The sequence below is a fragment of the Bos grunniens genome, chromosome 1 (genome assembly GCF_055505025.1).
Source record: "Bos grunniens cultivar Pamir isolate PY7600 chromosome 1, Bosgru_T2T1.0, whole genome shotgun sequence".
NCBI lineage: Eukaryota > Metazoa > Chordata > Mammalia > Artiodactyla > Bovidae > Bos > Bos grunniens.
In genome coordinates this window covers 49,374,379-49,399,001 of record NC_141165.1, presented here as the reverse complement: position 1 = coordinate 49,399,001, position 24,623 = coordinate 49,374,379, and the positions used below count along the sequence as shown (strand labels likewise).

The window sequence follows — 24,623 nt, the reverse complement described above, 5'->3', positions numbered from 1 at the left end:
GAGGGAAACAAACCACATAGATACCTGGGGGAAAGAGGACAGGGAGGATGCTTGGTCTGTCAAGGCCAGAGTGGCTGGTACCAGGTGAATGAGTGAGAATCAGTCAGGGTAGAGGTCAGGAGAGAGACAGGCATTCAGATCCACAGTCTCAAAGATTACTGCAAAGACTGAAATCCATTGGAGGGTTTTGAGCAGAGTAGTGACATATTCGATTGAGGTTTTAGCAAGATTACGCTCATTAAAAGAATGTACATGTGAAGAAGCTGATGCATAAAGAAAGCATTTTGCCTGAACACACATTAACACTTGGAAAATGTGGGATGAGAATTTAAGCTTCCTAACCTGTCTGATCGGAGAAGGCAATGGCACCCCACTCCAGTACTCTTGCCTGAAAAATCCCATGGACGGAGGAGCCTGGTAGGCTGCAGTCCATGGGGTCCCTAGGAGTCGGACACGACTGAGAGACTTCACTTTCACTTTTTACTTTCATGCATTGGAGAAGGAAATGGCAACACACTCCAGAGTTCTTGCCTGGAGAATCCCAGGGATGGGGGAGCCTGGTGGGCTGCCGTCTCTGGGGTCGCACAGAGTCGGACACGACAGAAGCGACTTAGCAGCAGCAGCAGCAACCTGTCTGATAGTTCTCAGGAGTTATGGTTGAAAAGAACGATTTTTGTTTCCCTGTAAATTGTTCATTGATTATGTCTAGGGCCAGTTGATTATTCACAAGAAAAAGAAATTGATCAATTCTGATATTTTAACTAGATAATTCCAACTTTCTACATATGTTTAATATTTAAAATTGTGCATTTTTTTGGCATTGTCCAGACAACATATTTGTATGTGAGATAAACTGTTCACTTTTCATTTAGCTACCCTTGGGTTATTTATGTACCAAATTGGTCTCTTCAATTTTATTTATGTTCATGACAAGTATCACTTGGGGGCAGTCAGCCATGAATTTGAAAGTTATATGACATTCATTTATAAAAATAATTCTACATATATTTTTATGTAAGTATTATAATATCAAACGAATTTGTTTTAGTTTCCCCTACCCTCCTCCCAACATCTGAATCCTTAGGTACAGACTGTCAACCTGATGTTTAGGTCATATAGACATAACATTGATCACTTACCTCCCTGAAATATTATCTCTGTTCTTGAAAGGAGAAAGAAAATTCACTTGTACAGCTGACAAATGGTATATAACATGAGGTATTATCAGTATTACAATACTGCTAAATTGCCATTATTGAAATAAAACTTTTGAATAGCACATTTTTATTATTTAACACTTCACTGGAAAAAGGATATCATAGATGATGGTTAAATAAATTATTGAAATAAATAAAAGTGATGACTGAACAGGGGTTTAAACAGAGTAGGAGCTACAAATATTTAATGAATTTTCCTTAAAGACAATGGACTGAGAAAGAACCCTGAAAATTGTCATCGATCTCATTAAACTTTTTAAAATTTCAACTTTAGTGATGTATAATTGACATGCAAAATAGTAAAACATTTAAAGTGTACATTGTGATGATTTGAGATATATATATATATATATATATATATATGTACACAAATTGTGAAAGGATTCCCTTCCATCTAGTTAGCTAATATATCTATCACATCTAATATTATTTTATTTTAGTGAGAACATTTAGTTCTACTATCTTAGTAAATTTCAGTTATAAAATAGAGTGCTATCAACTATAGTCACCATATTTTACATTTGCTCCTCAGATTTTATTCGTCTCATAGCTGGAAGTATGTACCCTTTCACCAATCTCTCCCTATTTCGTGCAAACCTCAGCCCTTGGCAACCACTATTCTACTCTTTGTTTCTACGAGGTTGACCTTTTCAGATTCCACACTGAAGTGATAACCACACATTATTTGTCTTTGCCTGATTTATTTCATTCAACATAATGCCCTCGAGTTTCATCCACATTGTTGCAAGTGGCAGTTTTCTTCTTCCTTATGGGTGAATAATATTATATATATATATATATATATATATATATATATATATCTATATATATATATATCTGGATACATACCCAGTAGTAAGATTGCTGAATCACATGGTAGTTGCATTTTTAACTTTTTGAGGAACCTTCATACAGTTTTCCAGAGTGAAAGTGAATGTGAAGTCACTCAGTCGAGTCCGACTCTTTGCGACCCCATAGATTGTAGCCTACCATGCTCTCTGTCCATGGGATTTTCCAGGCAAGAGTACTGGAGTAGGGTGCCATTGCCTTCTGCAGAGTATCTTCCAGATTCAGGGATCAAACCTGGGTCTCCCGCAGTGTAGGCAGACGCTTTACCGTCTGAGCCACCAGGGAAGTCCTTTCCATAGTGGCTGCACCGTTTGCGTTTACTACCAACAGAGGAGGAAGGTTCCCTTTCCTCCACATTCTCAACAACACTTATCTCCTCTCTTTTTGGTGACAGCTATTTTAACAGGTGTGAGGTAATAGATTGTTGTTTTAGTTTTCATTTCCCTGATGACTGGTAATATTGAGCCCCTTCTCATGTATCTGTTGACCATCTGTATGACTTTGTTTGAAAAATGTCTGTTCAGTTCCTCTGCCTAATTTTTTTTTTATCAGGTTTTGGTTTTTTTTTTTTTTTGGCTATTCAGTTGTATGAGTTCCTTATATACTTTGGATATTAACTCCTTATAAGATATACACTTTGCAAATATTTTATCCATTCCATAGCTTAACTTTTCATTTTGTTTATGATTTTCTTTGCTATGTAGAAGCTTTTTATGATGTAGTCTATTTGTTTCTTTTAACTTTTGCTGTCTTTGCTTTTGGTATTGTATCCTGAAAGTCATCATCAAGACTAATAAAGGAGGCTATCCCTGTGTTTTCTTCTAGGAGCTTTATGGTTTCAGGCCTTCAGTCAGTTCAGTTCAGTCACTCAGGCATGTCCAACTCTTTGTGACCCCATGGACTGTAGCACGCCAGGCCTCCCTGTTCATCACCAGCTCCCGGAGTTTACCCAAACTCATCTCCACTGAGTCGATGATGCCATCCAACCATCTCATCCTCTGTTGTCCCCTTCTCCTCCTGCCCTCAATCTTTCCCAGCATCTGGGTCTTTTCAAATGAGTCAGTTCTTCACATCAGGTGGCCAAAGTATTGGAGTTTCAGCTTTAGCATCAGTCCTTCCAATGAATATTCAGGCCTGATTTCCTTTAGGATGGACTGGTTGGATCTCCTTACAGTCCAAGGGACTCTCAAGAGTCTTCTCCAACACCACAGTTCAAAAGCATCAATTCTTTGGTGCTCAGCTTTCTTCACAGTCCAACTCTCATATCCATACATGATTACTGGAAAAACCATAGCCTTGACTAGACAGACCTTTGTTGGCAAAGTAATGTCTCTGCTTTTGAATATGCTATCTAGGTTGGTCATAACTTTTCTTCCAAGGAGCAAGTGCCTTTTAATTTCATGGCTGCAGTCACCATCTGCAGTGTTTTTGGAGCCCCCCAAAATAAAGTCTGACACTGTTTCCACTGTTTCCCCATCTATTTGCCATGAAGTGATGGGACCGGATGCCATGATCTTTGTTTTCTGAATATTGAGTTTTGTTTGTTTGTTTTGTTTTGTTTTTAGTTTTCTGAATGTTGAGCTTTTTTTTAAATTTTTATTTTATTTTATTTTACAACATTGTATTGGTTTTCCCATATATCAAAATGAATCTGCCACAGGTATACACGTGTTCCCCATCCTGAACCCTCCCCCCTCCTCCCTCCCCATACCATCCCTCTGGGTCGTCCCAGTGCACCAGCCCACAGAGTCCAAAAGACTGTTCTATACATCAGTGTCTCTTTTGCTGTCTCTTATACAGGGTTATTGTTGAGATTTAAGCCAACTTTTTCACTCTCCTCTTTCACTTTCATCAAGAGGCTCTTTAGTTCTTCTTTACTTTCTGCCATAAGGGTGGTGTCATCTGCATATCTGAGGTTATTGATATTTCTCCCTGCAATCTTGATTCCAGCTGTGTTCATCCAGCCCAGCATTTCTCATGATGGACTCTGCATAGAAGTTAACTAAGCAGGGTAACAATATACAGTCTTGATGTACTCCTTTCCCTATTTGGAACCAGTCTGTTGTTCCATGTCCAGTTCTAATTGTTACTTCCTGAATGCAGAGAAATCTGCATTCATATTTCTCAAAAGGTAAGTCAGGTGGTCTGGTATTCTCATCTATTTCAGAATTTTCCACAGTTTATTCTGATCCACACAGTCAAAAGCTTTGGCATAGTCATTACATTCACATCTTTAATCCATTTTGAGCTGATTTTTGTGTGTGTTGTAAGGTGGGGTCCAGCTTCATTCTTTGCAGGTAGCTGTCCAGTTTTCCCAAACCATATATTGAAGAGACTAATACTCTTGCCTCCAATGTATATTCTTGCCTCCTTTTCATAAATTAATCAACCATCTGTGCATGGGTTTATTTCTGGGCTCTCTATTTTCTTCTCACTATTCTTATGGAAAAACCAAAATGAACTTTTTGGCCAATCCAATAATTTATAGCTTGTGTCTAGACATACCTCTCTGGGCTTAATCACTCACTGACTCTCCAGACACATCTCTCTCAGGCCCCACTGCATTTAAAGTTAAGCATCATCTGATAAAAGCTAAGCTACATTGTTACCCTGCCCACATTTCTTACCACACTTGCTAACCTAGGCATTCTCAGACTCATGGATTGCATGGATCAGCAATATTTTAGAAGACAATTTTTACTGTTGTTAGGGACAAAGGCTACTTCATGGATTGCCTTACTTTTATTTCACTAAGTAACAACAATTTTAAAGTACCACTTTCTAGAATCACCATTTTACTCTGTGGTTTTTTACTGGGCCAGTGACTTGTTCAAAGTTAGTTACTATGGGCTCTTCATTACTTAAGACTTGGTCTTCTGATCCAAGGTCAGTGTTAAGAACTGCAATTTCATTCTAAAAAAAACCATAGGTCTGCTAACCAAAAATCATCATGATTAGATATCTGAAACAAGGGGAAAATGTGGTGGGGAATGTTTAGTCGTGGAAGAAGAAAGAGGTAACATCCTTACGCTAGCACAAACCAGTTAGAAAAGGACGATTAGGTAAGTAATAATTGGGATTTTGTGAAAAATAATAGAGGCTAGGACAAACATAGATGATCCTTTATGAAAATCACTCTATTGGTGCATTTAGAAAGTGAAAAGTCTTAATCAAAGGAGTTGGAAGAACTTAAGTAAAGAGGAGAGGCTGGAGATGGTGGTTAGAAAGAATGCTGATAAGGTCAGGAATTACACAAGAATCAGAAAGTTGGAACAGAAATATAGAGAGGTATCCGAAAAAAAAGTAGTGAAGGCAGCAATGTGCTATTTTACAAATAAGTTAGAACAAACATTCAAAGCCATCAGTAAGCACTCACTAATTCTGGGCTACTGAGGCATAGATTTTCAATACCATTAATTTGACAATTAATCATATGCTGTCTTGTGACATTCTTTATATTGTTTGAGCAGTTATTACTTCTTGCATTATTGAGCATATCTGATTAACCATCTCTTCAGGATGTTCTGGGACTGAGGGCATTTTAGGTGAAGCTAGCTGGTGGGAGTGAAGTCTCAATTCTATGTGAGATGGAAAAAAATTCTGGCCTTTGAACAAATTTTGTCTGGAAGATGGTCTATGGGGTTTTGTCTGGATTATGGATCTATGCCCCAATTCTATGTAGATTATGCAAGCAAAGTGTCTAGTATGTAGGCTTGTATCTATTATTTGATGGAGTATTTGAGGAGATACTCAAGTGAACTAAAGTAAATTACAACATACAGGTCATAATGTTTCAAATGGGATTAACATTTCTGACAGATGGTAGGAGAATATTTAAAGGAGGCTACAGAATCTTCCCTAGAGGATTTCAAAGTATCTTGAGATAGTTTTGACACGATAAAGATGGGATTTCAAATGCCAGACTGTCACCCAGTGCTTTTCTGTACAAAATTTTCACCGGTCTCCAGTGAAATGAGAAAAACAAACAAACAGAAAGGCAGCACAATAGGTAAGGATGCAAATTCATAGATGGCACAGTACAGATACAGTTGCTAGATGCTCTTTTTGGAGAAGGACTATTCATTCCGTACTGCAAGATTTTATCCTTTCTAGATTTGGGGGGGAATTAAAATACTTTTAGTAAAATCACGGAGATAGGAGAAACTAGTATATTCTAAAGGTCATTAATTATTAAGTAAAAATTAGCATTTTTATAATGTAAACTTTTCCCCTATCAAAAAAATGTCTTTTTAAATATTGTTGTCCCCTGCAAACTACAGGTGGGCAACCCCTAGGTTATTGGTCATGGAGGGAGATATGGGCGAGGAGACAGGCAGCTCTGCTTTTGCCAGATGATTCTTAACTTTAAAATGAGTGGGGCCCATGAGAGATGGGTCCAGAGAGTCAGCAGATGTATCAGCCTGGGGAGGCATGTCTAGACACAAATTGCCAGTAATATCAAGAGGCAATGGTTATTGAAGGATTACTCTATGCCACTATGTGAAATGAATATTATCACTAACTCATTTTTACAGATAAGGAAACTGAGAGGTAGGGAAGATTAAGTAACTTGTCCAAGGGCACAAACTAGCAAGTGCTGACACCAGGATTTGAACCCATATTTGCACAAATTAAATGCTTGAGTTCTTGTTTACTGTGCTGTTCCAACTTCCATTAAGTTTAAGTGGTTGTTAGAATCCCTTAGTACAGAAAAGCCTGCCAAGAGGACCAGTGTGGAAAGACAAATTAAAAACCAAGAGAGAGTGGTCCTTGGCTAAAGGCAAGAGTGATAGTGAGACAAGATGGTAATTCACTCTGTCCAGTGTAAGAGGGAGCTAAAGCACAGAAGCTATTGCTTTTGGCCAACATGAGGCCACCGGAGGCCAACCTGAGGACACATCAGGCAATGGAATGAGCTATTTATAGAGTTGTTTAGCTAGAAGCCATATCACAAAGAAGAGAGGTGACTGATTCAACCAAATCACAATCTGGATCCCGATGGATGGTTTTGGATCAAAGCAACCAGCGAAATAATTCAAAAGAGTGCACAGAGAAAGCATGAGAGCAAAGAAATCCATGCTCAGATTTAGGATTATCACAGAATACATCGTTTATTAATTCAACAAATGTTTTAAGTGTTCATCCTATGTCAGGATTTAAACACCAGGGTGAATTGGTAAACAGGCAGACAAATTGCCTGCCCTCATGGACCTTACATTCTAGTGTGAGCAAGGGACAATAACTAATAAATATATAAAATATGAGAAAGTGATCAAGACAAAGGGACAAAGAGTAGCAGAGTGGGTGCGATTTTAGACACTTAGTGGTGATATGCATCATACGCCCCAGCACTCTACAACCACTCTCAAAAACTTTAGCACATCTCAAAACACTACCCTCTAACAGAGCAACATATTTAACAACATGTAACATACAGCTTCTGTTAGAGAATATTCTAAAAGCAAAATATCAGTCAATAGGATGATATCACAAGAGACAGACCAAGATGATTATACTTTATATTAGAAGACAGTCCTGTCAAGACTCATCTCTTGAGTTGGGTACCTGCCTACATCCTTCGCCCTTCAGGGTGTGTAGATGGTAATGAATTCAGTACAATACAGGCATCACTCCACAACATCACTGCCAGGTTCAATTCTTGACATAAGACTAAATACCAGATTAAGAGCCAGAATATATAGGATACTTTACTCTGAGCCTATGAAGTGTTTCATTTTGCACTGAAATGGTTTTGAAACATTATGAACAAACCAGGACATTTAAGACAATGAATGGACATATACCCCCATCCTGTACACAAATCTATATTAGCTATAAAGTATCCAATGACTATGACTTTGAAAAGCACTGTCTGGATCCAACAAGTCCATCCTAAAGGAGATCAGTCCTGGGTATTCATTGGAAGGACTGATGTTGAAGTTGAAACACCAATACTTTGGCCAACTGATGGGAAGAGCTGACTCATTGGAAAAGATCCTGATGCTGGGAAAGATTGGGGGCAGGAGAAGGGGATGACAGAGGATGAGATGGTTGGATGGCATCAGTGACTCAATGGACATGGGTTTGGGTGGACTCCAGGAGTTGGTGATGGACAAGGAGGCCTGGGGTGCTGCAGTTCATGGGGTAGCAAAGAGTCGGACACGACTGAGTGACTGAGCTGAACTGAACTGAACTAGAGGGAAAGGGCCACATAAACTCTTGAATGATGGGTGGATTAATTAGTCAAGTGGAGGATCTATGATGAATTTTAACTCATGAGTCACTTCCACATTGCTCTGTCTGACTCTCTGCACTAGCTGTAGCTCTCATTTCTGCCTCCCAAATTGTAGAGGTGCCATTCCATTTCTTTCCATTACAAACTGCAGAACAATTTTAAATCTCTAGCAGTAGAGCTGAGGAAATAGTACCTCTGGGAGAGCCACAGGGAGTATATTATAAATATTTTCTGTTATAGATTCATTGAAGAAATGTTCATGGAGTACCTACTAGGTGCTAGACACAGACTCCTACAACTTCTCCTTTGCAGTGAAAGGAACAAGAACAAAGATTTCTTTGTCTGGGAGTTCTATTTATTATATGCAGTTTTAATTCCTATACCAATAGTTCTAGGAAATCCATTTCCTTTAGACCACAGGGTCCTTCACAACAAATCAGGAAGTACTTTTGAGTGTCTACTATGTCCTCAACTTCTATTAATAACATTTTCATAGATTATGTTTATTGACCATTTAGAAGTCTGCATCAAACTACAAATCCCTGTTTCTTAGCTTTGCTAATATGCAATTCGAAGTACTTTTGAGTGTCTACTATGTCCTCAACTTCTATTAATAACATTTTCATAGATTATGTTTATTGACCATTTAGAAGTCTGCATCAAACTACAAATCCCTGTTTCTTAGCTTTGCTAATATGCAATTCTTATCTCGAAATCAATGAAAAGTAGAGTGATGATAGCAAGATGTGCTAGCAACGGAGAACAGTAAAAATGTCCCTTCTTTGGAAAGTTCCAAAATTCTGTATTAAACTATTATTGAAACCAGCAACATGCAAAATAGTTATTTAGCATTCTGAGAAAGAGCAAGAGGTAGCTGTTTTAGAACTAGCTTGTCTAAAGGAATTCAGTTTTCATTAAACAAAAGTTGAAGAGTTTCCACCTATTCTCCTACTTGGATTCAGGTATTTTTTATTCTTCTCCAGGCACCTAGTAAAAATATAACCCATTATTAATATTAAAAACTATACCTTTATGTTTTCTGTCAGAATAGGGCTTTTTTGTTGCTAAGTCATGTCCGACTCTTTGCGACCCCATGGACTGTAGCCCACCAGGCTCCTTTGTCCATGGGATTTCCTAGGCAAGCATACTGGAGTGGGTTACCATTTCCTTCTCCAGGGGATTTTCCAGACCCAGTAACTGAACCTGAATCTCCTGCATATCAGGTGGGCTCTTTGCCACTGAGTCACCAGGAAAGCCCAGAATAGGGCTAAATAACACCAAACAAATGACCTCCAGTGAGACAATGTCAATTTGCAATCCTGAATACCACCCTTGAAATGAGCTGACCAAATGTTAGCAGAGATACCAGGTAATTGTCTTGTTTTTATATAAAAATAGTTGTTGTGGGGGTGATAGGGCTGGTGAATGTTTTGTTAGGGGTCTCACAGAAACTCAGATAATGAAGTATGACAATTTCATCTACCAAATCCTGCCAGATGGCCACTTGCACAGATGTGTATTTGTCTGGTGGGGAGGAACAATTGCTGTGGTATTTACTCAATATTTCATTATTGGGCAACCTGCAAGGGCCCATCATCCTTTGGGTTCATTACTATCACATTACTAGCTTTTGAGCCAACGCAGCAGCTGTTGTGCTCATTTATCATCTCTCTATGCTTCACTCTGCTCCTTATGAAAGAGGAAATGTTGCTTACTATCAAAAGACAAGGTCCTTGATTATTTTTTACTTTCTTACATCTACATAAAAAATGATTATTTATTAAAGTGATGTACTTATTTATTATGTCAATTTTCTTTTTTAAATCTTTCAATCTACTCTTTTCACTTTTTAATGAACTTAATCTTACGGCGGCTCTTTATTTTCCTTGTTAACTTTCTCTAAGCCAGACCTTGGTCATGGCCAAGGTAATACACTTAAACTAAGAAGAGTAATATGAGTTTAATTTCAGAAAAATTGTAATTGAGAACATTCAGAAGAAGGAAATTGAGATGGAGGAAAAGGAAATGGGGTAAGAAGTGAGTGTTAAATGGAGGCTTTTTGAACTAGGCTTCTGTCTCCAATTTTCTGCAGAAGGAGCCATTCATCCTGGTACAGGAGAAGGTGATCAGCATCAACGATGGTGAGGGTGGAAGAAGCAGCGAGGCAAAAGTTCTGTGGAGGGATCAGCCCGCAGGTCCCAGTGATGCAGAGAAAGCAATCTGGAGAGAGGCCACGTGCAGGGCGAGAGGTAGGTAAAGGTTCCCCTGACCAATACTTATGCATGTTCATGCCAGGGATGACAGGTTTATGGTCAGATGTGCAAACGCTGGGCTCTATTCCGTGGGCAGGAGATCCTGGGTCTCCCTGGTGTTCCTGTGGGCATCCAGTGGAGTGGAGAGGAAATAGTTACTTCAGGACAGTGTATACAGCAACACTTTCCACACGATTCCAGCTCACCTGTGAGATAGGTTGTGGTTTCAGGGGGAGAAAAAGCAGTTCTTGGTAAAATGTAGCTAATCATATATCACATTATGAAAAGCCTGCCTTATTGCTGAATCTTGACGTTATTGGGTAACTTTAAAAGTCCAGACACTTGAGGATTTGAAAGTGAAACGGAAGTAAACAACTGTCTCCTCATGCTGTACAAAGTTCTTTAGTAAAACTCACTGGCTGCCTTCTCTTTCACAGCAAACATTCTTCATCGCCCTTTTCAATGAAATTTGAAAGTGCGAAAATACATTACTCAGCCACTACAAAGAATGAAATAATGGCATTTGAGCAACATGGATGGACCTAGAGATTGTCATATTGAATGAAGTAAGTCAGAGAATGAGAAACATCATATGACATCGCTTTTATGTAGAACCTTTCAAAAATGATATGTATGAACTTATTTACAAAACAGAAACAGATGCAAAGACTTAGAGAATGAACGTATTGTTACCAGGGGTTAAGGGAAGGGAGACAGGATAGTTAAGAAGGAGTTTGGATTGACATGTACACATAGCTATATTTAAAATCGATAACCAACAAAAGACCTACTGTTTAGCATAGGGAACTCTGCACAATATTCTGTAACAACCTAATTGGGAAAAGAACTAAAAAAGAATAGATACATGTATATGTATAACTGAATCACTTTGTTGTACACATGAAACTAACGTGTTAATCAACTATACTCCAATATAAAACAGATAAATAAAACTGTCCATTTTATCTCCTTGGTTCTTTAGATATATAAATAATCAAAAATTTTTTTCATTGTTAACTAATTTTTATATATACATATATATGGATAAGTTGCTCGTCAGTCACTACATATATATGTGTGTACATATATATGTGTGTATGTATATATATATATGTATATATATTACATTGTGAAAATAAGAAGTGGGATTATATGATCATATATGATCATATATGACTATATGATCAGTAGTATAAAAAGTCTTTCCCTTCCCTCTTTCCTCTTCTCTCTCTGTTTCTCTTCCTTTTCTTTAAATGGAGGAGGTTGGTGATGTTGATGATAAGAAGACACAGTGGGAGGAAGAAGGGAGGGAGAGGGAACTGCTAGTCGGAAAAACCCAGACCAAACTGTAAGAGACATTGAATTTCTGAGAGAAGGAGGTTTTCCTATCTCATTTCAGGCTTCTAGTTCAGTTTAGCTATTAAACCCAAGACAGGAAGATGATCTGAGACTTACTCTGTGTGATCTAGTCATATAACTTTAAATGTCATCTCTACACCAAGAATTCTCAAATGTACATCTCTAGCTCGTACTTCTCTACCAGATCTGCAAGGATATCTAATATCTGTCTTAACACTCAATATGTCCTGATCTTCTCTCTCCAAGTAATATTATATTCATGCCTTGTCCTTACTCACTTGATGGGAATTCCAACATTTCAGTTCCTCAGGCCCCAAATAAATGGAGTCATTTTTGAATAGTCTTTTTAAAAAATCAGAACTCACATACAAACTAAGAGAATCATGTTGGATGTGCCTTAAAAATATATCCTAAATTCAACTTTCTGACCTCCACTGCTAATAACCATTGTCCTTACAACCTCATTTCTCTCCAGGAACACCACAATAGATTCCCATGGCTTCCCACAATCTACTGTCAAAACACTTTCCAGAGAGATCCTTATAAAATGTGAGTCAGGTGAAGCAAGGCCCCCTTTCAAAACCCTGCAAAGGCTCCTATAGCCCTCAGAGTGAAAACTAGACACTTTGTAATGGTTGACTTGGTCCCACATGCTCTCATTACCCAGCCCCTAATTAATTCTATGATCTCATCTCCTACCCCTGTGCTCTGTCACCTCCAGCCAGTCTGTCCTTCTTCCTCTTCCTTTGACACTCTGGGCATGCTCCTTCCTCAGGGGCATGAGAAATGCCTTCTGCCTAGAATGCTCTTTCACTAGATAACTAATCCTCTTACCTTTGTCAAGGAAATGCCACCTTTTCTTAAAATAAATCATTTAAATAGCAATTTTACCTTCCCCGAGCACTCCATTATTTCATTTTACTTTCTTTTTTTCCATAGTATTCTTCACTTTCCAACATAGCACTTAGTTTACTTATTATATTAATGTTTTATTAATTTGAAAAATGTTTTACTCATTTGAAAAGACCCTGATGCTGGGAAAGATTGAGGGCAGGAGGAGAAGGGGACAACAGAGAATGAGATGGTTGGATGGCATCAACGACTCAATGGACATGAGTTTGAGTAAACTCCGGGAGTTGGTGATGGACAGGAAAGCCTGGCATGCTGCAGTCCATGGGGTCACAAAGAGTTGGACACAACTGAGCAACTGAACTGAACTGAGTGTTTTATTATTTGTTTCCACCAGTTGGACTATAAATTCCATTAAGATAGGAGTTTTTTTTTTAAAGACAGGTTTTTCTTTATTTGCTCACTATTTTATTCCAAATGTCAAGAAAGGTGCTTGGCATATAACACATGCTCAAATATTAAATATATAAAAGTGAAAATAAGCCAGATGTTGTTTGAAAAGAATTGAGAATTCCATAGCACACACCTGACACCAGGGAGCAGTTAATGGAGAATTTTTTGCCTCTTGATAGCAGAGACCAGGGTCTCTCAGCTCTGAATCGCCAGCACTGTATACACCACATCCTGATTTGAAAACAAGTGGTCAGTAAAAGACTGCAGAATAATGTCTGGCTGTGCCCATGACAGAAGCTACTGATGCCCTAGAGAAGAAAAACCCAATGCAAAAAACATTTATGAAAATATAACTCCTGTCAGCCTGATGCAACAAAGAATGAAGGGGGAGGCACAGGGCTCACTAAAACCAGCCCCATCTCCAGCTGGATCTGAGCTTAGCTTTCTTTTGATGCCCTGGTCTAGGGGCATTTTTATAATAACTTGAAAAAGCTCAAAACCTAAATCAGCAAAAAACCGCATGCTGAATAACTCCATTTAGGTGACATTCTGAAAAAGGCAACACTATAGAAATGGAGGACAGATCAGAGATGACCAGGGATTAGGGATAGGGAGGACTTTGACCACAAAAGATATTGAAAAGGGTCTGTTTCCCTGTTTGTCGTGGTGGTCACAAGATCTCTGCATTTGTTAAAACTCATAGACCTATGCATTATAAAAAGTGAATATCATTATATGCAAATTTTTAAACTGACATTTCCCCTTTACAAGATACTGCTGATGCTCTGCTAAAATCTAAGCTGTAAGGCTATGTGCTCATAAATTTTAAAGAAAGTAGAAGAAGCTTAATGGTCCCAGGGGTTCCTTATGATGTTTGCATTGAACATCTTTAGACAAGCAGGGAGGGCTCCTTTGGGTCCAGGTATTTACATTTGTCCAGTCATGCATTATTTGGCAGTGAAAATTTCTGGGTATGTGTTTTCTCCAAGGTGTCATTTATTAAACCCGCCCTGGCCTGTCACCTCCGCATGTGTATTGTCAGCTAGCAAACAAATTGTTGTTCAGTTGCTCAGTTGTGTCCGACTCTTTGCAACCAGGAAGGTACACAAAAGTCACACCTGTGGGTCTTTGTTTTTTACAACAGGCTTGCCATTCACAATGTCTGCTTGAGATGAGATCGGCTTTCACTTTATAAGAGCTACCTACTCATGCATCAGATGACTTGTTCTTTTAAAGGACAGATTTTCTTAGAGAAGCATACAGTCCTTTGATTATTGCTTTAAGGAACAAGCTTCTTTCTGACTGATCAGCCATTCCCCACCCTGACACTGCATTTTTATTCTGTTCTAATTTCTAGTTGGGTTTCCCTGGTGACTCAGTGGTAGAGAACCTGCCTACCAATGCAGGAGACTTGTGTTAGGTCCCTGGGTTGGGAAGATACCCTGAAGGAGGAAATGGCAACTCACTCCAGTATTCTTGCCTGGGAAATCCCATGGACAGAGGAGGCTGGTGGACCACAGTCCATGGGGCTGCAAAAGAGTTGGACCTAACTGAACAACTAAACAATAACAACAACAATTTCCAGTTATTTTGCTTAGACTCTATATTTACCATGTATCCTACAGTTTACTATACATGTTATCTGTTATAGATGGCATCTTTTAATTTTCACACTAACTGATTAAGTGGGCAGACAGCTAGTATCGTTGCCACTACAAAAATAAAAGACACAGAGGTTCAAGATGGTTAAGTAACTTTCTCAAGGTCACATGACCCATCAGAGGCAGGGCAAGGACTAGATTCATTCCTGTTACATGTAAGAGATCAGTAATCCTCATTTCTTTTATGAAAAATGAAATCTCACACCATTTTATGCGACTCTGAAACCTATTAGCATATAATCATGTTCTTTTCAGTCTCGTCCTTTAAAAGATTGATGAGTACTAAGTTATATAGACATTTGACTCGAATACCATATGAAAGTCCACGCGCGCATATGAAAGTCCACGCGCGCTTCAGCTCACAATGCTTGCATTTTTATTTCCTCTACCAAGGGACTTTCATAAATGTACCTTAGTATCTCTTAGTCACCTACCTATTTTCTAGGCTGCCTTGTGGATTTTATACAGATTACACAATTTTAAGCCTACATGATGTGATGTACCAACAGGAGTTTTGTCCAATTGTTTAAGGACCTGTTTTTGGCAATGGCTTTGATACGCTCTGAAGTATTTGCTTGGGAAGCTTAAAAGTCAACAGCAAAGTTCTGCTGAAGCAGTTTCAGTAGCAGGGTGGCTCGTTTTGAGAAGTGCAGACTGTTAAGGCCTTCAGTCTCTCACTGCCCCCTGGGAGCCCTTGCCATGCTCTGGGGGGTGAGGGGGTTGATTCCTGTCACAGGCCTTCCAGTAGGTAGGGCTCTGGCACTGTGCCTCAGGCCCATGCTTCACACTCAAGTCGCCACTACCACTCACAGTTTCCCTGATTATGCTGCAAAGTTTTGCCTTTGAGAGGCTGTTTGCTCTGCCTGGATTGCCTTTTTCTCCCACCATTCCTGAGGACTTGCCAGACACCTCCAACCACCTTTATGGGGGTCCTCAGATAGATGCTGAGTATAATAAAGGATGACGGAGCAGCCAGGCATGTCCAACAATTTCCCATCTGACTGCCCCCACCCTTCTTTCCTCCTTCCCCTTAGGCTCTGTGTTTGCCTCTATGACAGCCATTGATGGCTCCTGGTTTTGTGCTAAATCAAGCCCCTTCTTACCTTGTCTTTCATGCAACCAGTGTTTTCCAGGTACCAAGTCTCATCGTCCAAAGTTTGGTTTAGATACCACCACTCCCCTCCTTCCACCAATGGAAACCTTCCCCTGTACGTACCCCATGGAGGCAGAGTTGGTTGTTCTTAACCCGATCTTCTACGCCATCTACACATGGCTCCCACAGCACTCACGTTATTCCTCAGTTCATTATATCCTGTGGCCCTCCTGGAACGTATGATTCCGAGGGTAGTGACTGTGTTTGTTTGTTTGGTTTTTTTATCCATGCTTTCATTACATATGGAAGATATGCCTGGTGCTCAGTAATTTTTCAATATATGTTTCTTGTTTCAATAAAGAAATAGATACTATTTACACATTCTTAAGAGGATTTTATACATATTAATACAATAGGGAAACACTTCAATGAAATAAAAATGTTGATTTCAAAATCAAGATAAATGCAACACTTTCAGCAGATCCCACACTAGAATTCATTCATAAACTTTGGTTAGATATATGAGTCATTCTAGTCTGTGTAGTATGGGCTTCCCCGGTGGCTCAGATGGTAAAGAATCCGCCTGTAATGCAGGAGACCTGGGTTCGATCCCTGTGTTGGGAAGATCCCCTGGAAAAGGAAACGGCAACCCACTCCAGCATTCTTGCCTGGAGAATTCCATGGACAAAGGAGCCTGGCAGGCTACAGTCCAGAGTCACAAAGAGTCAGACACGACTGAGTGACTAAGCACATTGCACAGTCTGTGTGGCAATTCTCCCCTAGAAACATATGTTCCAAAGGGCGATGGTTCCTGTTCTCTCATGGATAAAACTCCCCTGAGGCTGACTGGACTGGTTGTCCAGCTAGTAAGTGTGTTTGTGTGTGTGCTGTGTGTGTGTGTCTACACAGATTTTGTGCCAAGTCTGAAAAATATACCTCTCCCTAGAATTTCAATTATTCTCAGTAATCTTGAAATGCATAAGAAAAAGGCACTTTATTCTTAGTCTGCTCTAAGTTTTTTCATGTGGGCATCTGATAATATCTTACTATGTTCTGTGACGTCTCACTCCTAAACTCAGATTTTCTCAGCTTTATTTTCATAACAAAAGCCACCATTGCTAGACAGTGAAACATTATGAAAACAAGTGATATTCGAATATAGGTAAGCTATCTCTCCATCTCAAAACAAGTCTCCTTTTCTCTTTTAAAAACTCATTCTACAAATTTGTGTTAAGGTGTTTTATCTTCAATTTGATCTAACTCAATTCAAATAATGAGAATGCAGTGAAATTATGGAAAAGGAACACATAAAACTAGGTTGGTTGTTTGAATTTATTTTCGGATATCCAATTTGGTTTAAAAGAATTGAATCCATTTGCCATGTTCGCTTTGGGAAGCATTGTGAGAAGTATAATTTAGAACTGCACTCTCTTTAGCTGGCCTCTGTCAGACATAAAGGGTGCTCGCAATGCGTGTTTCGGCTCTAATGAAGGCTCTGTTCCGTCTGTCTGCCTCCGTGTGAACTGCTCCTTCAGACAGAAAGTTAAAAACTATAATGAGTCAAAATTCTCCCAGGCCCCAAACCACTCCTAGGGAGTAAATTCGGCATCTCTGGATTCTTAATTCTTTCAGACCTTAAGATGTATTTTTTTTTTTTCAAAAGTTAGTGCTGGTTCAAGAAACTTGATTCTAATTAGCTAATGAGGTGTAGTTAAACTCACGACCTCCTCAGACTGTCTTTTTCCATCTTAAAATGCCTAGTTCAAACTCTAGCAAAAAAAATCAAGATAAGAGTAGCAATGGAAGCTAAACAGTAGACCACGTCCAAAACAACTGAGCACAGCATCGTGGTGTCCAAACACAGCAAAAAAAATCCCACCAAAGCCTGAATGTGGATCTACCTACCATTCGGACGGAATCTAACTTTGGCTTTATTACAAAGAGAAGGTAATCTGGCATGGCCAAGGGCACATGGTATTGTAGTTCTTGGGGACTTTTCATAGCCTACAAGATTACATTCCAAGTATAGCATAGGGCTAAACAATAGAAAACTCAACCCTAAGAGAAATTTCTTTGGAGTAGACGTTGTGTGTGTGAGTGCTTAGTCACTCAGTAGTGTCGGACTCTTAGCGACCCCATGAACTGCTCCCTACCAGGCTCCTCTGTCCATGGGATTCTCCAGGCAAGAATCAGAGAAATGCAAATCAAAACCACTATGAGGTACCATTTCACACCAGTCAGAATGGCTGTGGTCCAAAAGTCTACAAGTAATAAATGCTGGAGAGGGTGTGGAGAAAAGGGAACCCTCTTACACTGTTGGTGGGAATGCAAACTAGTACAGCCACTATGGAGAACAGTGTGGAGATTCCTTAAAAACTGGAAATAGAGCTGCCTTATGATCCAGCAATCCCACTGCTGGGCATATACACTGAGGAAACCAGAAGGGAAAGAGACACGTGTACCCCAATGTTCATTGCAGCACTGTTTATAATAGCCAGGACATGGAAGCAACCTAGATGTCCATCAGCAGATGAATGGATAAGAAAGCAGTGGTACATATACACAATGGAGTATTACTCAGCCATTAAAAAGAATACATTTGAATCAGTTCTAATGAGGTGGATGAAACTGGAACCTATTATACAGAGTGAAGTAAGCCAGAAAGAAAAACACTAATACAGTATACTAATGCATATATATGGAATTTAGAAAGATGGTAACAATAACCCTGTGTATGAGACAGCAAAAGAGACATTGATGTATAGAATAGTCTTATGGACTCTGTCGGAGAGGGAGAGGGTGGGAAGATTTGGGAGAATGGCATTGAAACATGTATAATATCATGTATGAAATGAGTCGCCAGTCCAGGTTCGATGCATGATACTGGATGCTTGGGGCTGGTGCACTGGGATGACCCAGAGGGAGGGTATGGGGAGGGAGGAGGGAGGAGGGTTCAGGATGGGGAACACATGTATACCTGTGGCGGATTCATTTCGATATTTGGCAAAACTAATACAATATTTTAAAGTTTAAAAATAAAACAGAATTAAAAAAAAAAAAAGAATACAGGAATGGGTTGCCATTTTTCTTCCCAAGGGATCTTCCTGACCCAGGGATCAAACTTGGGTCTCCTGCATTGCAGGCAGTTTATTTACTGCTAAGTCACCAGGACTATGGTGTTGGAGAAGACTCTTGCAAGTCCCTTGGACTGCAAGGAGATCCAACCAGTCCATTCTGAAGGAGATCAGCCCTGGGATTTCTTTGGAAGGAATGATGCTAAAGCTGACAACTCCAGTACTTTGGCCACCTCATGCGAAGAGTTGACTCATTGGAGAAGACTCTGATGCTGGGAGGGATTGGAGGCAGGAAGAGAAGGAGACAACAGAAGATCAGATGGCTGGATGGCATCACTGACTCGATGGACGTGAGTCTCAGTGAATTCCGGGAGTTGGTGATAGACAGGGAGGCCTGGCGTGCTGCGACTCATGGGGTCGAAGAGTCCGACACGACTGAGTGACTGAACTTAACTGAAGTCACCAGGAAAGCTCAATGAGCAGAACTGACATTCAATAAAGAATTTCACATTAAATTACTAATCCCAGTTTCTAAAATAAAGTAGCAGGGAAAATGACTTCATGAAGCACAGTAAAAGGAGTAGTATCCTAAGTCACTATGGTTTGTAATCTCCCTGGAGAAATTATAATTTAAATTGTCCAGGTCAAATTTATCCTCATCAGGAAAAATATGCTAAGGTGGGAAATGGCAGAGATTTGGTAGTGGGGATGAGTGGCGGATGAGGATATTAGGGGCTAGGTTCGAGGGTTGCAGAGGAGTGTTCAGGAAGGATCAGGATTATTATGACTAGGGAGTGGAGAAACTCTTCAAGAAAGTGAATTTAATTTTGAGTCCATGATAAATACCGAATACCAGAAATGCAATAGATGTTTATCAAGTTTCTATTTCATGCATCTGAAGAAATTGATTTTCAGATTTCTGAGTACATAGCAATCTGATCTTATATAATGTCACCTTCCTGTGCACTAATGACTAAGATAAATGTCCTCAGCCCTGGCTGTTTTGATCTAGTCATTTCCTTGTTTTTGCTCTGACACAGTAATGGTGTTGGAGGGTTCAATGCAAGAGAGATGCTGCATTGGCATGAGTGTCATTGATTTATGCCTCCTGACAGACTTCTAGGGAGTAAATTATTAGCTGCCTTTTCATCCTTTTAGAGGACTTGCTCAGTTTCTTTAAACTCTTCCCCAGCAAATTTGAGGGTATGTGTGTGTGTGTGTGCAGGCATGTCTCTGTGTATGTGTATAAAAGAGTCGAGTCCATCCTCCCCGCCTGTTTTGTTGTAATGTCTTCAGGGTAGGACAACCTGATAAAACTGTTGATGTGACCCAAAGCCACCCTTTATCTGTAAACTGGGCACAACCTGGCAGATCTAGTGGACTCGCAAATGCTTTGTCAATAAACACAGCCAGAAGTTCAATCCATCCTTGGGAGGAAATGGATTCAGCCTTGCCAATCTAGTTATGTTTAGCCTATTAATTAGCAGGATAGAAAAGGCAAGAAATTCTTCCAGGAGAACCCATTTCTCTCTGTGACTCCTTTAAATATTATGATGAAGTGTCAAACTAGAGTTACACTTGCATTTTCCTTCCTAACACAATTCTGGTACTGGATGTGGAATAAACGCTATAAGTTTTTTCTTATAAATAGCTATTGCATTTAGCATTTAAACATGCTAACCCTACTAGTACTCTTAGTAAAGTTTTTCCCTTTACCTCCACCAGATTTTAAAGTGAGAGTTACCCTGGTATCAATAGTCCTTCTATTTAGTGAGAAATCAACATTTAAGCCATCCTCACTGTACTTTTTCCTCTGGAGAATAATCACTTCCCATTCTTCAAATTTCCAATAAGAAGAATGTTATAGAAGTCTGGTTTATAAAATTTAGAACATGAAATGAAGGTTTTTTTTTTCTTTCCTTAAATAGCCATTGAGAAACTCCAGACACATTTTTCTGAAAGAAAATATGCACTGACTGTCTTCATAATATTCAGGGGAAAACTTCTATGAATTAATGCAGTGATAAATATTACAGATATAGCCTCTGGATATATAGTAACATGGTGCTTCTAATTAGGATGCAGGAAGACTCTCGAATACAAAATTGTTATTTTATATTAAGAGCCAGAATTAGAATAGCTTGTGTTAAAGATTACGCTAACTGTATCACCATCCCATTTCTGCTGTGTATTTTCAGTAAAAGCTGTCTAAGTTAATTTTTTAAGAAAGAGTACTGAAATTGTGGAGTGAATCTAGTTCAAATCAAAGATTAGATTTGTTCTTAATGTTGTAAGTCAGTGCGTAAGAGGAATTTTTCATTTAATTTCATTGTCATTTAGAAGTTCATGGGAAATGAAAACACAAATAAAAATTTAAAATAACTCTAGTGGTAATAGTTTTCATAAAATTCAAATTCACTAGGATATGAAACAATTTGTAACTTTAAGATTCGCTGTTAAAACTAGTAAAACATTATTCTAAGTTAAATCAATGCAGGAGACAACAAATATTTATTGAATGGCTACTTTGTGTACAGGAGGGTAGAAAGAGGTGTTTAATGGAATTATGTTGTATTTCTTCTGGATGAAAACTCACTGTAGATTCCCTGTTGTGGTTTTAGTTTAACAGACAGAAGATAAATAGATACATTGGGGGTAGAGATTCTATTATAATTAACACAAAAGCTGCAATACTAAATGCAATACTATTTTCTTGATGAAGAAAATAGTAAAATATCTGTACTTAAGCTTTCTTTTTAAACTATTTCCTTTGTTATTATACCTACAGGAAGAATAAAACAAGCAATAAGAATACCTTCCACCCACATGATCATATATATTTTCAGCCCTGCTTCTTCCTCCCCCTTTTTGCATATGAAGATACAAATAATTTTTGCAGATTTATGCAAACTCCTCTCCTTAGCCCTTATGTTAGAATATGCTCAGGTATGCTAATTTCTACCTTATTTTTTTCCTTTGATTCTTTAAGAACTGAATATGAATTACAAGTGGAAAAACCAAACTATGTCTAACAAAAACTTCAGAAGTTTAGGCTCTGCTTGCCACATGGTAATTTCTATTCTATTCACAGAGAATCAGCCAGAGTATATCTGAGCTATCTTGTACTTAATCACTTAAGTTTGCTCAAATGTATGGGGATAATTGGCCGAATTTGCAACTGAGCCCTGGAAACTGGATTAGAGGTACTGGCTTGGGATGCCCAGCTCACATTTAAGGGTAACCTTTAGAATTAAAAAGAGATGAACAGATGGTTTCCCTCCATTCAATCTACTTCTTCTATCTGGTTTAAATGTTCTGTTTCCTAACACCTCACCCACCACCTCTACAATTTTTCTTATAGCTATGCATCATTGGAATTATTGCTTACTCACTATGTTTCTTTAAACTGACTCTTTTACAAAACTCAAATACCTAAGTTACCTTCATCCTAAGCAATATCTCTGAAATCGATGATTATAAAGTATACATTTTCCTTAGTAGCTCAACAGGTAAAGAATCTGCCTGCAATACAGGAGACCCTGCTTCAATTCCTGGGTCGGGAAGATCCCCGGGAGAAGGGATAATCTACCCAGTCCAGTATTCTTGGGCTTCTGGGTGGCTCAGGTGGTAAAGAATCCGCCTGCAATGTGGGAGACCTGGGTTCGATCCCTGAGTTGGAACGATCCCCTGGAGGAGAGGATGGCAACCCACTCCAGTATTCTTGCCTGGAGAATCCCATGGACAAAGGTGCCTGGCGGGCTGCAGTCCATGGGGTCACAAAGAGCTGGACACAACTGAGTGACTAAGTACAGCACATTTTCCCAATATATGTTAAAGTAAGAATTGAACTATTAGAAATGTTCATCTCTTAACAAAGATATTTAGCGAGGGGACAGATTAGTGACTGCCAGGGCTTAGGGAAGGAGGAAGAGAGAGTGTGGCTATGGCTCTAAACAGTAATATGAATCCTCATGATGGAACTGGTATGTATCTTGATTGTGGTTGGTGCATAAATCTACACTTGGTAAAAGTGCATAGACTACACACACACACACACACACACACACAGTGTTTGTAAAACTGGTGAAATTTGAATAAAATCATTGGATTGTATCATTGTCGGTTTCTTAGTTGTGCTATTATACTATAGTTATACTAGATATTACCACTGGGAGAAGCTGGATGAAGAGTATACAGTATCTCTGTATTATTTCCTACAATTGCTTATCAGTCTACACTTATATATAAAAAATTAATACAAGGTGTACCACTAATTGTGAATTTCAGGTAAGCAATGGGTAATTTTTTAGTATAAGCTTTGCCGTGCAATATTTGGAAGATATTTGTTCAAAAGAGACATTTGCTGCTTATCTGAGATATGAGTTTGGCTGGGCATCTTATATTTTATCTGGCAACCCTACATTTAACTTCAGACCTAAATTGAAAGAAGATTCTAGCTAAGTAAGCTGAGGAATACAAGTATCACAGGCAGAGGGAACTGCATGTACAAAAGGCCTGGTATAATTGAGGGGCCTGGTATAATTAAGAAGCTGAATGTGTCCTTGTGAGGAAGGTGGGAAATAGAACAAAATGAGGAATTGTGAGAATCTGGGGTTTCTGTGGTACAGCGCCAAACAGGGTAGATATGTGGTTACTGTCAGGTCTGCTGCAGATCCAAAGTCCCTTAATGATGAAGCATGAAGGCTGTTCAGACTTAAATGGGACAGTTCAGTCAGTTCAGTTCAGTCACTCAGTTATGTCCGACTCTTTGCAACTCCATGAACTGCAGCACACCAGGTCTCCCTGTCCATCACCAACTCCCGGAGTCCACCCAAACCCAGGTCCACTGAGTCAGTGATGCCATCCAAACATCTCATCCTCTGTCGTCCCCTTCTCCTCCTGCCCTCAATCTTTCCCAGTATCAGGGTCTTTTTCAATGAGTCGGCTCTTCACATCAGGTGGTCAAAGTATTGGAGTTTCAGCTTCAATACCAGTCCTTCCAATGAACACCCAGGACTGATCTCCTTTAGGATGGACTGGTTGGATCTCCTTGTAGTCCAAGGGACTCTCAAGAGTCTTCTCCAACACCACAATTCAAAAGCATCAATTCTTCAGTGCTCAGCTTTCTTTATAGTCCAACTCTCACATCCATACATGACCACTGGAAAAACCATAGCCTTGACTAGACAGACCTTTGTTGACAAAGTAATGTCTGTGCTTTTTAATATGCTGTCTAGGTTGGTCATAACTTTACTTCCAAGGAATAAGAATGGAACAGGCTTGGACAACTCCTGGGTAAATATTTTTTATTCTTCTTTATTACAGTGAGAATAATAAACAAATAAACATATCAATACATTTTTAAAAATTCTCATCTCAGTAGCTCCCAAACTTATCCATTGCACCAGTGGTAGTCTTATCTCCCACACTTTTGGAGATAATTATTAAGTTTGCTTCACTCTGTCCTGGAAAATTTGTGTTATCTGTAGTCCCTCCCCTCATGTCTAAGGCTTCAGTTTCCCCCTTCTGTACAGTAAGGGGTTTGACAAACTCTAAAGTTCCTTCTATGGCCTTCCCTGGA

At 39.2% G+C, this 24,623-nt stretch overlaps 1 protein-coding gene and 1 long non-coding RNA gene across 3 annotated transcripts in view; one reads left to right on the top strand and one right to left on the bottom strand.

The window, feature by feature from the left end:
- Positions 1-24,623, bottom strand: part of IQCJ (IQ motif containing J) — an 850,319-nt gene that overhangs the window by 289,582 nt on the left and 536,114 nt on the right. The window lies entirely within an intron of this gene.
- LOC147379416 (uncharacterized) overlaps positions 9,947-24,623 on the top strand; it is a 51,880-nt gene continuing 37,203 nt past the window's right edge. Inside the window, exons 1-3 of one of the 2 annotated variants that reach the window (XR_015160939.1) lie at positions 9,947-10,030; positions 10,394-10,550; positions 10,991-11,119. This is a non-coding gene — a long non-coding RNA (uncharacterized LOC147379416). Of the gene's footprint in view, positions 10,031-10,393; positions 10,551-10,990; positions 11,519-24,623 lie in introns of those variants that run through there. The other variant, XR_015160934.1, reaches the window with a different exon arrangement.